This window comes from Bombina bombina, chromosome 1 (genome assembly GCF_027579735.1).
Source record: "Bombina bombina isolate aBomBom1 chromosome 1, aBomBom1.pri, whole genome shotgun sequence".
Lineage (NCBI taxonomy): Eukaryota > Metazoa > Chordata > Amphibia > Anura > Bombinatoridae > Bombina > Bombina bombina.
Window position 1 is genome coordinate 379,231,002 of NC_069499.1, and position 13,024 is coordinate 379,244,025.

Here is a 13,024-nt window from a genome sequence, read left to right on the forward strand (position 1 = left end):
ACGGAAATTGGCAGGATTTGAATTCAGTGACCCAATTCACATACCAAAGAGAGACTTGTAGTACAAATGATACAAAAACAGGGAAGTTGGCAGGATTTAAATGCAGAGGCCCAATTCACATACCTGAAAGCAGAAGAGAGAGTTGGTTAATGTGTATGTGTGAATGCATGTGTATGCATTTGTATGTTCATGTTTATGTTTGTGGGAATGTGTGTATCTTTGTGTTTTAATGTGTGTGAGTGTGTCTGTATTTTTGTTTGTGGTTTTTTTCTTCCAAGGTCTTGCATGAGTACTATTGTGTTTGTGTGTGTCTGTATTTTTGTGCACTTGTGTGGTTAATTTCTTCCAATTATATCATATAATATGCGTAAAGTTAGCTTAGAAGTGAGGTTTACTTTCTGTAAAGTTTATTATTAAGTTTATGGATCCAGAAGGATTCCTTTTGTTTTAATAATTGTTCCCTATTACCTCCTCTACGTAACCTACCTATGCCATCAATTATTTGCCACCTGAGCTGACTTATACTGTGCCCAGCCTCCAAAAAATGACTGGAGACAGGGGTATTTAAATCTCCACAACTAATATTTGACCTGTGTTAACTCATCCTATCTCTCACCTTTCTGGTCGTCTCACCTAAGTAAATCCTCAAGCAGGGACATTTTATTAGGTAAATGACATAGGATGAGTGACACGTAAAATGTCCCCTAATTCTGAATTTTCTACCTGTTAAGGGGTGTAAAAAATCTTTGCCTTTAATTACCGCATTACAACTGGCACATCCCAAACATGGGAAAGTGCCAGTATTTTTAGATGTAATGTAGGTTTGGCACTCTACTTTTCTAGATCCCACATCACTCTTTACCAACTTGTCTTTTAAATTAGGTACTCTTTTATAGGCCATCATGGGGGGATCCCTAACGGCTATGCTGTCAGGATTACAATCCTTAAGGGCATTCCAATGTTTGTGTATAATCTTAGAGATATCTTTACTGTAAGGATTATACTGAGTAACACAAACTATACGCTATGGATTTTTCTCTTTCTCAATTGTGACAGGTACTTCCTCTAGAATCCTCTTTTTCTCCTCATCTACCATAGGACCAGAATAACCTCTATCCTTAAAACTCAAGGCCATTTCATTTAATCTCTGTTCTGCCAATGAGTTATCTGTTACTATTCTTTTAACCCTTAGCATTTGGCTACGTGGGAGAGAATTCTTTAGTCGATCAGGATGAACTATCATATGCTAATAATGTGTTTCTATCAGTGTTTTTTTTTGTGTGAATATCTACATTTAACAAACCACTAGCGTTCCTATATACTACAGTGTCTAAAAAAACAATACTTTCCTCACTAAAGGAAACCATGAACTTCACTCCATTGACAGTATTATTCAGCTGTTCAACAAAGGAGAGAAGGGTACCAATGTCACCCCACCACACACCAAACACATCATCTATGAAGCGCCACCAGGCTGCTCCATAGAGTTTAAATAATGCATTTTCATATACAAACTTTTCTTCTATCTGCCCCATGAAAAGGTTGGCGTATGATGGGGCGACATTGGAACCCATTGCTGTACCCCTTATTTGTTCATACCAAACATCTGCAAAAAGGAAATAATTATGGTATAGCACAGTTCTCAAAAATTCCTCTATAAACTGTAATTGAGGTATAGTGTATACACCAGTGTTCTTTAAGGCACACATGCATGATCCAATTCCACTCTTGTGGTTTATGACCGTGTACAAACTGCACACATCTAAGGTGAATAGTATATACTTAGTATTTTGCATAGGAAGATTTTTCAGTTTATCCAAAAAACTACTGGTATTCCTATTGTATGATGTTAATTTTAAAACTTCTGGTTGAAGTATCTTATCTAAATATGTGGCAATGTTAGTAAACACAGATTTGACCCCTGCCACAATAGGGCATCCTGGGGGTCTATCCAAGCTTTTATGTACCTTAGGTACTGTGTAAAAAATGGGGGTCTTTGGCCATTCTATAAATAGATAGTTAAAAAGGGATTTATCAATGATATTTCTTGATAGTGCTTTATCTAAAATGTTCCTAATCTCATTTTGTATTTTAAATACTGAGTTGCCATTCAATATTCTGTATGTGATGTTATCTTTAAGTTGACTCTCTATCTCTGTTATATAGAAATCATCCTGTAATAATACAGTGGCACCTCCCTTGTCGGCTCTTCGTATAGTGACCCCTTTAGATTTTAAATCACCAATAGCAGCACGTTGATCCCTAGACATATTTGGTTTGCATATGTTTGGCTGATGCTTCACTTTCTCTTTTAATTTATCCAAATCAAATTTAACCAACTTTGTGAAGGTTTCAACGCTGCCATTAATGTCAGGTGGAACAAAAGTACTTTTTTTTATATAAACCTGTCCCTTTAAATGCAATTTCCCACTAACAGAACTAGTAGAGGAATTTTGTGCCATACTAGTTTGATCTTTATGGGCAAAAAAAGCTTTCAGTTTTAAAATCCTAAAAAATCTGAACATGTCCTTATCCAACTCAAACAGATCAATATTCTTAACTGGGCAAAAAAGTCAATCCCTTATTCAGCAGTGTGTGTTCACTTTCAGTTAATGATATGTTAGACACATTAATTACATTTGTTACTTGCTGTGAGACGTCTTCTTCCTGTTGGTCTCTCTCATTGGTTGTTTGCGGCGTGCTGCTTCTTTTCCCTCCCCTGTGGCCTCGCCTGATGACCTCACAGCCTCGTCGCTCGAATCCAAAAAACTGGAACAGCTGGAGGAATCAGAGCTGTGCGCTCCTTCTCTTGTCTCTTGTGTGTGACGTCCACGTCCGCCACCGTACCTCCGACCCCTGTAACCAGCTGATCTCTGTGGCCAATCGGAACCTTAAAAAAAAGACACAAAACAGGGAAATTGGCAGGATTTGAATGCAGGGACCCAATTCACATACCAAAGAGAGACTTGTAGTACAAATGACACAAAAACAGGGAAATTGGCAGGATTTGAATGCAGGGACCAAATTCACATACCAAAGAGAGACTTGTAGTACAAATGACACAAAAACACGGAAATTGGCAGGATTTGAATTCAGTGACCCAATTCATATACCAAAGAGAGACTTGTAGTACAAATGATACAAAACAGGGAAATTAGCAGGATTTAAATGCAGAGGCTCAATTCACATATCTGAAAGCAGAAGAGAGAGTTGGTTAATGTGTATGTTTGAATGCATGTGTATGCATTTGTATGTTCATGTTTATGTTTGTGGGAATGTGTGTATTTTTGTGTTTTAATGTGTGTGAGTGTGTCTGTATTTTTGTTTGTGGTTTTTTCTTCCAAGGTCTTGCAAGAGTACTATTGTATTTGTGTTTCTGTATTTTTGTGCACTTATGTGGTTAATTTCTTCCAATTATATCATATAATAGGTGTAAAGTTAGCTTAGAAGTGAGGTTTACTTTCTGTAAAGTTTACTACTGCAGATCAGTCTATAGCTGGAAAATTAAAAGACTATTTTCGTGGATGGTTACTATTTAATATAAAGGAATGTATATAATATCATATGAATAGATTTTTATATTTTCATTTAAAAAAAATTGTTTAGGTGAATTGCTATGGTTAATTACAATATTTTAAAGAGAATGGTCTGAACATGTGTATTTCTGTATATTTACACAAACACACACACACATATATATACAGTATATATATATATATATATATATATATATATATATATATATATATATATATATATATATATATATATATATATATAGTAAATCAAAAATGAATGTAGATGATTAAATATGCTCAAAACACAGTAAAACATGACAGTTAAGTATATCAGTGGCAAGCAAGAAAATGGAGAAATACTGTTTGTCTGCAGTTTTAGAATGTTAGTGGAAATTTTCACCAAATAGCTGCCTAGGATGTATTGTGTTATCTCACGTGAAGCCTGCCCTGTTCAGGGCTCCTACCCTCCAGCTACAGGGTGCAGCATACACTGCCTAAAACAATAAACGGAACATACTTTGCTCCCCAGAGTCCAGATGATCACCGGTCCCCTGGGAACTATGCAGGTTCGCCTTGAATTTGTCCCCCAGTTTGCCAGTGCGGTAGTTATACAAGCTAAAATGCTTCCTCTTTTCAGCAGCAAAACTGATGATCCATATCCATTGTAGTATGCTGTGTATTCAGACCAGTAACAGCTTCTCTTAAAAACAGCCTGCTCTCCTGACCGCTAAGTACCTGCATCAAACAAACTCCAGCCCAATTCAGCAGGAAAGGAAAACGCCCAGTGTATGAGGATAAGTTTCAAACATAATCAAAGAACAAACTGTCATGATTCCTTCAACCATGCTGGTTTGTTCTTTGATTTTATATATATATATATATATATATATATATATATATATATATATATATATATTTTTTTTTTTTTTTTTCCAACTTGAATCTCACTTCTATATAAAGCTGAGCAAAGGCTATCTGAGCCTTGGCTATGTGTGCCCTTTGCTTCTAAGTGGGCTGTGTTACAAGTGGCAATTTAAGAACTAAATTTATATCCATAACACTATCATCCAGAATGCTCTACTAACAACATAAAGCATTGTTCTAACCCTCCATCTCATTTCTCTACAGGTATGCATCTCTCCTGCTTCATTTATCTGCCTGGTTACCTTTCCACGTCCCTTTAATCTGTTTGTAATAACCTGTTGTGCATCTCTCCTGCTTCCTTTATCTGCCTGGTTGCCTTTCCACATCCCTTTAATCTGTTTGTAATACACTGGTATGCATATCTCCTGCTTCATTTATCTGCCTAGTTGCCTTTTCATGTCCCTTTAATCTGTTTGTAACACCCTAGTATTATTATTATTATCATTTATTTGTAAAGCGCCAGCAAATTCCGTAGCACTGAGTAGTATGCATCTCTTCTGATGTCTGAATTTATGACTTTTCTTTAAATTTGTTATCAGTTCTTTTGTACAATTTTTGTGTGCTTCCCCAGCCAGTTGTCTCCCCCAATCTAATTTGCAAGTGTGTGTGTGTGTAACTCCAGTCTCCTAACTAGTCTATTTGTACACAGCTGCCTTTAATTAAATCATTCCAACTCAAATCTCACTGCTATATAAAGCTGAGCAAAGGCTATCTGAACCTTGGCTATGTGTGCCCTGTGCTTCTAAGTGTCCTGTGTTAAAACTGGCGAGTTAAGAACTAGCTTTAGAAAATATTGGGGAAAACTGCAGTCCCACTAACAGGTAAAACTTACTAACTATACACCTGCACAATGCTCTCCATGTCTTTTCTGCTATTTCTGTCTGCCCTTTTCCAAAAACTTACTGCACTTCCCTGTAGCAACAACACCCACACTATCCATATCTCACCCTCCCTTCTCTCATCCTCTATGTGGTCCTCTCATGAACTACTCTGTCGCCTTAGAAATACTTCCCCATCTAACTCTCCTGTGTCTAATCATTCCCGCTCCTACAAGCTGCCTGGCTTTCTCACTTTCTCTCTCAAATACACCTGCTTTAATCCTGGGGGACTTCAACATTACCATTGATAACCCATCTGCCCCTGCAGCCTCTAAGCTTCTCTCACTCACAAACTCCTTTTGGTCTCTCACAATCCACCCTAGTCACTACTCACCGCAACAGACACTCTATTGATCTGATATTCTCCTACCTTTGCTTGCTCTCTGATGCCACCTGTTGACCATTTCCCATCTCAGACCACCATCTGCTCACCGATAATCTTGATATACATGCTAAAATTACTTCTCCCCCTCACCCCCGCAACTGTAAAAATCTGCACACTGTGGATCCTCTCCAACTTTACAACCTTATTAAAAAAAAACTCACACACACTTCCACAATATCCTGCCCTCACCTTGCTATAACCCACTATAACAATACTCTCTCCTCTGCACTTGACACTTTTGCTTCTCCCCAAATACGCAAAACCCCACATCATCAGCTCCAATCCTGGCACTCTAACCAAACATGCTACCTGAAAAAATGTTCCCCATTACACCAAGTCCGATACCTAGGAGTTACACTTGACTCCAATCTGTACTTCATACCCCACATCCAATTGCTCTTTTTATCCTGTCACAAACACCTACACAATATCTCTAAAATGTGTCCATTTCTGAGTGCTGAAACTACTAAACAGCTAAACAGGTAATTTCCCAACTTGACTACTGTAATAACCTACTAACTGGCCTCCCTCTCTCCCGCCTCTCCCCTCTTCAATCCATCCTAAATGCCTCTGCTAGCCTAATCCACCTCTCCCAATGCTCTGTATCTGCTGCATCTCTCTGCGAGTCCCTTCACTGGCTCCCCATTCACAGCAGAATTAAATTCAAAATTCTCACCCTGATGTACAAAGCCCTTACCAACGCAGCTCCCCCCTACCTGTCCTCACTCATCAACAAATATACTTCAGCCCACCCCCTAAGATCCAACAATGACCTGCTACTTGCATCTTCTACCATCACCTCCTCCCATGCTAGACTACACGACTTCTCTTGTGCGGCACCAACCATCGGGAACACACTTCCTCAAGCTGTCAGGATTTCCCCTAACCTTTCCTCCTTTAAACGCTCCCTAAAGAACTTTTTGTTCAGGGAAGCCTATCTCCAAATCAGTAACAAATGAATTGCACTTGCCTAATAGCTGCCCACATCTAACTCCACACAAACATCATTCCCACCTTTGCAGTCCCCACCGCCTGTTTCTCACCCTCCTACACATTTAGACTGTAAGTTCCCACAGGAACAGGGCCCTCAATTCCCCCTGTATTTGTTAAACTTTGTCTGGTGTCTTTTATATTGTATTGTACTGTACTTTTATCTTTGTACACATGGACAGCCTTGCGGAATGTGTTGGCGCTTTATAAATAAAGAATAATAATAATATTATATATATATGAGGCTGCAGACAGCAATCCGCCAGATCGTATAGGATCAGGTTAATTGTAGGGATGGGCGAATGTTTCTAAAAATTCAAAATTCAAAACGAATTTTGATACATTTGTTCGCTCTAATTGAATTTCAAATGTTTATATAATATTCTAACATTCTATTTTCAAATTTTTGTTTTCAGATTATTCAATAAAATTCAAAAATATTCGTTTGAATAATAGAATGTTTAGCTATGTATTCAATTTCGAAATGTAATATTCAAATTTGAATGTGACATTTGAATTCGAATGTAACATTCAAATTCGAAATAGTATTTCTAGTCTACAACTGTGTTTAATACATGTAATATTCAAATTTGAATACTACATTCGAATTTGAATGTCACATTCAAATTCAAAATAGTATTTCTAGTCTAATACTGTGTTTTTTTAAATGTAACATTCAAATTCGAAATAGAATTTCTAGTCTACGGGGTCGATTTATGAAGCAGCGGATGCTGCTTCCAACTCACTCCGCTTCAGGTCGGCCTGAAGCGGAAGTTAAGAAGCAGCAGTCCCTAAGACTGCTGCTCCTTAACTCGTCTGCCACCTTTGATGTGGCGGACAGCAATCAGCCCGATCGGATACAATCGGGTTGATTGACACCCCCTGCTAGTGACCGATTGGTCACAAATCTTCAGTGGGCGGCATTGCATTGCATTGTATTTCTAGTCTAATACTGTGTTTTTAAATGTAATATTCGAATTTGAATTTAGCGATGCATGGCGGACATGATTTGCTAAAGCGAATCATGTTCGCCTGGGGTATGATAAATCTACCCAGTATGTTAATTTATTGCTCAAACTACATAAAAAATATTTTAATTGGAAGGTGTTTACTGTTCCTTTACATAAAATGAACAAATATGGCCTAGCTATACTATATTTTCTGTGTAACTACATTTAATGTAATATATCACACTATTTTGAACTGAGAATTATGACAATTATCTCTATTTAAAGGGACATATAACTCACAACTTTCAGATAAAGCATAATATTTTAAATATATTTGCAATTTACTTCTATTATCAAATTTGCTTTATTGTCTTAGTATCCTTTGGTGAAGGAGCAGCAATGACCTATTAGAAGCTAGATAAACACATTTATGCCTCATGCTACATTGAGTTAGCCAGTAACATGAGGCATATATGCTTAGTCACCAATTAGCACTGCTGCTGCACCTACTAAGAGAACAAAACAAATTAGATTAAAAAATAATAAAATCTAGTGGAAAGTTGTTTAAAATTACATGCTCCATCTGAATCATTAAAGTTTAATTTTGACTTTACTGTTCCTTTAATATGAAATACCTTTGGGTGTAAATACTGAAATACCTTTTAAAATAATTAAGACGTTATAATTAAATGAAAGAATAATAAAAAATAAAATAATCAGTCAACTTTATGAGGATTAAGCTGCATACAACTAAATCATTATTTTGGCCAATCCTAAAATTAGTCTTTTTCTATAACCAAAGATGAAAAAACAGTCATGATTTTGTCAAACAATACTTTATCAGTCACCTTTTGAAAGTGACATTGTTGCAGGGGATGACCTGCCAGAGAGGTTAATCCCAATCCTTTAGAAAAACGTGTGGTAAAAAAGCAATATCTGCCTCTGCTTTTTCCTTGCAGTGTGTAGCTGTTAGTAGAGGGCTGGCCCATCTGAAGGGACTATTAGCTAAACATAAGATTCTGTTTCTTTCTCTGCTTCTTCTAATTCTTACATTTTTCCTGAGTCATCTATTCTTGGTTAAACTCCTGCTTTCAAGCCTGTGTCGGTATAAACCTGTGCTAAGTAACCAAAGGCATCCTGTGTTACATAAAAAATATAAATATCAATGCTGGAAAGTATGTACAGTATGTGTGTGTATGTTAATATACATACATATATATATATATATATATATATATATATATATATATATATATATATATATATGTATATATATATATATATATATATATATATATATATATATATATATATATATATATATATATATATATGTATATATGTGTGTGTGTGTGTGTTTTATGTATTTATATATTATACTACTGTATAAAATAAGTAAGCTTGCAGAATGCTAACTAGAATAACTCTAGGTCAATAGGAATGTCTCAGAAAAGCAGACGTTAGTTCATCCCTGTCTCTAGTGTTGACCTTTGCTAGCCAATCATTTTGCATAGTATAGATATAAGGATCAGGAGTGCCCTGTCTTCTGTGTATATATACCTGGGTTGGGGAATGCCCTCTTCCAGAGAAAAACTTAATGTTTTTCTCTCTATACTGCACTATGTTTGGGAAGTTAGTAAATAAACTCTCTAATTTGTTGCAGTCCGAAAAGGTATTTCAGTCCAGGATGAATATCACCAACACATGTATGTAATGATTTTTTACAGAAAATCCCAATTTTTGTAAATATATCAGTTGACAACTTTGGCTAAAGGATTAGAATTGACAACAACATTATCCCTAACTTTACCCCAAACATAGCAGATCTGCATATATTCATTTATTTATGTCATCTTAATGCACATTCACATTTTTCTGTATCATTCAGTATATATTTTTTGCTTTATCTTTTTTAACAATTCATTTAATTCAATAAACATAGACTCTATGATGTTTGAAAATGTAAATATGCTTGCAAAGATCATTAATAATAGTTATGCTCTTAAAGTTTGATGTACTTTTAATTTTAATGATTTTATATTGTGCTGAATTAATTAATGTAACAGAAAAAAAGAACATTGGCAGTTTACATGGTTATTGCCTTTTTCATCCATTAATAATATATTTAAATAGGTTTTTAAAAGATTAATAGTATAGAATATATAATAATAATAATAAAGACAGGTTATATTTTATCGTTTTAAAGGGACAATAAAGGAAGCCCTGGAAATGAGAATGCATGGGAGGGGCATTTGACCCTTGCATAGGTAAAGCATGATAGGTGAAGGATGGGGGATAGGAGGGGCTGACAGATAGGCGTATATAAGGTAGGGGAGTGCCTAAAAAGAGCGCCAAAATCAGTTGCAAGGTCCATGGGGGAAGAAGCTTGGTCTCTTCTGGCATGTACCTTGCAAAAGATGGCGTCTCTTCAGGACCTGGTGGCGGCGGTTACAGCCTTGGCACAAGCCAGAGGCATGGACTGGGTGCGGTATCGGTGGGCGCTGCGCCACCTGAGAGTCTGGAGGCGACAGGAAGAGGCAGGACAGCACGGCCGCCTGGGGGGAGACCATCCAGGAGGGCCAGGCCACCAAAGAGGCTCAGCCCGGAGATCAGCAGCAGGTCCAGGATGAGGGGGCCGTGCCTGAGAAGCAGGAGTGGAAGGAGAGGATCGCCTGCAGGATTGGAGCCCCCATCTGCCGGGACATTGACGCTGGTGAGGCCTGCGGGGTCAGAGGAGCCGTTTGCGGTTGAGGGGACCACAGTGAGAGGAAGATATCATCGCCAGTCGGGCAGGGAGAGGAGCGGGGCAGACTCGGAAGGTGCGGAGGCTACAGACCGTTAGAGCAGCGGAGGAGGGTAAGTGAAAGGGGATGGGGGAGTGGTAATGTGGCAGTTGTGGTAGTGTGGCGGTAGTGGTAGTGTGGCGGTAGGTATAAGGGGACATAAGGGTGCCTAGCGGCAGTGCAGGTGGAGGTGACTGTGGTGGTCAGGGGGAACAGGTCAGTGAGGAAGAGCCTCGGCGGCTGATGCCTGAAAAGGGGTTTGAAAGGGCCCGAGGGAAAGGCACGGAACAGTGCCATAGAGCAAAATAAGGGACTGTGCGGGGATGAGCACAAGGGGCATAAGGGCCCGTAATAATAACAAAAATAAAAAATAGGACGCCGGAGAGGTCAGGGGGAGTCCGGAGGGTTAACGGGTGGGTTGTGAAAGGGTAGATTAGCCTACCAGGAAGGGGTATAGATATAAAATTAAAAAAAAAGGAAAAAAAGGGGGTTTTCAAGAGGGAGGAGGCTGCAGGGTGGATTAGAGCAAAAAAAAAAATAATAATAATAAAAAGAAAAAGAAAGGGGGGGCGCAAACGTTTGCAATTGTAGGAGAGGATAGGTGGGAAGCATCACTCTCATGTAAGTGCACCTAAGGTCCACATTATTATGATCAGCAAAGTGGAAGAGGAGGACCCCAAATAATAGGACATAAAGCTGGATGCATTTATTTATCGGATTGAGTACCCCACCCCCTTCTCACCTTTGCCCTTCTCCCCCTTTTCTCCCCTTTTCACCCCTTCTTGCTATGTATCCTGGAGGCCGGGTTGATTGAGTATTAACATGTGGTGCTGTCTTGCCTGCCCCCCTCCTGTCCCCATAACAGGACCCAAAGAGGTGGACAGGAACAAAGACAGGGGACGCCTCAGAGGGAACCCGATTTCAATGATATGGACATGGATATGATCTTTCTGGGGGACTCGTATAACAAGTTTGAGGATGAGCAGCGAGATGGCATGGAGGAGTCTGGAGCAATGACGGCAGACCAGGTAGGAGACATGAGGGTGTTAGCTCAACTGTTGCAAATGTTGTCACCTGGTGCCACAAGGGGGGAGAGCAACAGTAGGGGTCCTAGTCAAGAAGGGGTGAGAGAGCTACAGGCAATAGACAGCGGGGGCAGGACAAGCACAGGGTTGCCTGGTGGGACCAGCCTTGAAAATATGTTGTCTTCACAGGCGGGAGCGGTGCACGGCTACAGGCATGGTAGCCAGAGAGGCGACAGGAATGGAGCAGACAGATGGCGGGGCAGGTGGATGACAAAAGGCGGAGGTTGTTGCATGTGTCCCCAACATGGGGCAGGTTGCAGAGGTCACCCAGGAGAGGTCACAACCTGAACAGAGAGAAGAAGGGGAAGAAGTGGGACGAAGAGCGAGGTGGTCAGAGGAGAGGATAAGGAGGCCGGAGGCAGCTGGGAGTGGAAGTCAAGAGGTCAGCAGCACGGGACAAGCCACGGCACCTAACAGCACAGGTGAGGTATCTGGGATAGCAGCAGGGACTACAAATACACATATTGCAATGGGGGCAGCAAATGAAGGTGTGTCAAAGGTTTGAGGGACTTGGTAGCTCAGGTAGAGAGGCAGTGTGGGGAAGGAGGCAGGGTAGCGGGGGTGTGGGGACAACAGGTGCAAGGGGCTGCAGGGGGATGACAGCGAATGCTGCAGGAGGATCTATTAAGGTAGCGGAAGTCTCGCTGAGTAGGCCATGTTTATGTACAATTGGGCCCCTGGGGATACACTTGAATCAAGAAATTAAAGAAAAGATTTGGAAGCAGGAATTCCTGGAGATCTTCTCGTTACTCCCATTAGAGCAGTTTGTGGAGATCAAGGAATATCCAAAGGAAAAGCAGGGAAAGAAGGAAGAGGAGGAGCAGAAGAAAAGATACAGAAAGCTTCTGAAAACCTTTGGGAATTGGTCAAGGGCATTTTGTATTTTAGCAAGTGTGACGGCGGAGCAAGGCTTGGCATTGTTTTGCTACTTTGATGAAATTTCAGCAGCATATCGAACCTATGGAGGGATGGCATGGTGACGATACAATGAACAGTTTTGCCAGAGGATTGCGGTGTGTCCAGATATGAAGTGGGATGATCGGAACATGGGGATCTGGTTGGAGATAATGACACCACTCCGTGGGGGGCAGTCCTTTTGAGGGCCGGGGGGAACGTGTACAGGGGGAGTTGGATCAACAGCAGCGGTGGTTTGTTCTTCCAGTTCAATGATGGGCAGTGCAGATTCGGGGGATCGTGTAAGTACAAGCACGAATGTTCAGGTTGTGGAGGAACCGATGCGTTCTCAAAATGCTTTAAGAGAGGGAGATTGCCGGCTAAGCCGGGGGAAGTGGGCTTACAGGGCTTGGACCCCGGTGAGAGTCGAAAGGATGGTTAAGGCGGTATGCTAGGGGGAAAAGGGGGAGGCTGGATGCTGAACTGCTGCTGACAGGTTTTAGTTTGGGTTTTTGGATTCTGTTTTGACGGAAAAAAAAAAAAAAGGGTATTTCGGGCAAAGGGGAACCTGAAGTCGGCTAGGACATTCCCAGACGTGGTGAGAAGCAAATTGGGGA